Source organism: Cyprinodon variegatus, unplaced genomic scaffold (assembly GCF_000732505.1).
Source record: "Cyprinodon variegatus isolate N-32 unplaced genomic scaffold, C_variegatus-1.0 Scaffold756, whole genome shotgun sequence".
NCBI classification, from domain to species: Eukaryota; Metazoa; Chordata; class Actinopteri; order Cyprinodontiformes; family Cyprinodontidae; genus Cyprinodon; species Cyprinodon variegatus.
The window spans coordinates 403,125-405,994 of NW_015151209.1; positions in this window are offsets into that span (position 1 = coordinate 403,125).

A 2,870-nucleotide genomic window follows, 5' to 3' on the forward strand; every position below is an offset into this window, starting at 1 on the left:
GCTTGGAAAGCGGGGAGAATGGCGCTAGGCTTACCGCACCGTGACGTCACTGCTGGAAGATGGCAGGAGTGTTACTATATTTGGGCAAAAATGGCCGCTCCCAGACTCAGTGATCACGACAAAAAATATTGCTTTCATAATCTTATTAATTAACACTTAAATTCATCAAATCTCTGTGAACGTATTAGTTTTAGGTCTAAATAATGATCCTTTGATTATTCCTCGCTGGCCGGACTTTTCCTTTATAGCATTGATGTTCTAGATGCACAGTTGATCAAAATGAAATCACCAACCTCCTCAGCTGGTCACCCAGTTTTGCAAAACCATGTTAACACTGCAGTTTAAACCAGTAGTGAGTCTTGTAATCATTACTAAATATATCATTAATAACCATCCCACACAAGATGATTGACTGTAAAACATCACAAGTGAGTCACCAGTTTTTAATGAAATTAGCAGTTTCAATTTAGGTTTAATTGCTAACTTTGGCCTCAACTGGTTTTTGGAACAACTTCTTGTCCTACCGGTTGCTTTTTTTTTTTTTTTTGAAGTATTTTTGATGCCACATAACTGCTTTAATTAATCAGAAATTAATGATTTCCACATAAGCTGCCAAGATTTGGTTCAACTTAGGCTCCTGAACAAATTTTAAAATGTTTTCTCACAGTATTGCTTTCTGTTCAGTTTTATTTTTACTCACTTTATAGAACAGAATATTATTAACCGGGTTAAAAAGCATTTAAGGATCTTTAAAATGCCTCCAACCTCATTGGTTAATTTAGGCAGCTGCATATATATGAAGAAAGCACAAATGGGGGCACCGTAACATTTTCCCTCTGTCCTCCTTGTTCTTCTCAGTTAGTCGATTATTTTATAGTGCAATCCACCAGTACCTGACAGCTGTATTTACGTATTTAATGAACTCATATGTCTGAGCATTTGATTAGGGAAAATAACATTAAAAAGAGCGTAAGACTCAAACAAAGAGCTCTTGACGTTCCAATGCCGTTTTATGGTTTGATCTGTAAAATTACAATGATGGGAAGATTCTTATAAATCTATTTAATTTCAGAGTAGATGATTGACCATCAATGAAGTGTATTTAAAAATGATTTTTTTCTCATTTTGAATGATGGAAAAGTAATTTCTGTTGAACAATTTGGAGTCATGTAATGTTTCTTTTTTCACTGCTTGAGATACTGATCGATGAAATTTTACATTTGTATTCATGAAGTCATTATTCAGTAATTTTTCAGTGTTTTTTGTTTGAAATTGATGAAATGTAAAGACGTCTCCTGAAACTAAAAACTGTCTCTATTATCTCGAGATAACAGGTTTCAGTAACGTCACCACAAAGATCAGTGTAGATCATCTCTATAGAGCAAAACCAGAAAACAGATTATAAAACAGTTTATATCTGTCTAATCCTGACATATATTTGAAAGGAGCAAAAGGATACAGAAAAGTACGGAAGGACTGCACTGCAAAAACGATCTAGAAATAAGTAAAAATTTCTTAAATTAGGTGTATTCACCTTTAATTTGAGTAGGTAAATGAGATAGTTTGCCAATGGAATGAGTAATTTTACTCTTAAAAGAAGATAATTAGATAATATGCACTTGAAATAAGACAATGCAATTGTGTTTTCTTATTTTAAGTGTAAATTGTCTTGTTCCATTGGCAAAACGTCTCTTTTACCTCCTCAATTCAAGAACAAATGCACTTATTTTGAAGAAAAAATGACTTCTCTAGATTTCGATTTTTTGCAGTGTGGTACCTTCTATAGCAGGGGTCGGAAACCCAAACTGCTCTAAGAGCCATATTGGACTAAAAAAAACAAATCTGTCTGGAGCCGCAAAAATGTAAAAGTCTTCTATAAGCCTCGTATGGCAAAACGAGCTCTAAGGATATTAGCCCACTATAAAAAAAAAAGGATTACATGGACTTAAATATATAATAATCATTCATGATTAAATGTTTATCCTGGAGCAAATGTCACATAGCAGCATGAGGTGAGGAAGAAGCAGTGAACGCTCTCACCGCCTTTCACTGCACGGTTTAGCTTTTATTGCATTGATGAAATGATAGAAACGCGATAAAGGAATCTTTCTATGGTGGTTTGTTTCTGCTGGGAGGAACTGATTGAGTCATGAGGAACCAAGCAGGAACTGACATCCATCAGAGCAGAGCTCTCTAACCCTGAAATCCCACATCCTCCGTCACCAGCGTTCCTTAATGTTATTTTTACTTTGAGGATTTGGGGAAAAAATTTAAGAAAGTTCCCATCCCTGCATCAAAGCGCTACCTGTTGGATCTGTTAATGGTTTTCCATCCTTGCAACAAAACTAGCAGCAGTAGTGGAGTTTGGAGATGCAATCCACTTCTTAAATCTATCTTTGCTCTCCTCTAATTTATCCAGAAGTTCTGCAACTGCATTCTTTCTCTCACTCCCAACTTTGTGATCGGCTGCAAATATAGCCTTCCCTGGAAATACTCTTTATTATATGACAACTTCTCATTACAAAGCAAAAATGCGGACAGTCCTTCCAAATAGATAATGAAAGTAAATGATTCGCTCCATTCTTCTTTGAATCCCCTGTTCTCATCAGGTATCTTCCCTGTTGGGATCCATGGCCTGAGACCCACCTGTCGCTTTGTTTGCCTGAGACGTGTTGCAAACTATGACCACTGATCTCTATGGCTATTACACAAATATTCATTGAAAGAAATGTTTACATTTATTTAATTTCAATTTGAATTCAGTTTATTTCAATATCGCCAATTCACAACACATGTCGTCTCAAGGCAGTTTACAGTTCAACCAGATCATACAGTCAATTGATTCTAAGTTTTCTATCTAAGGAAAACCA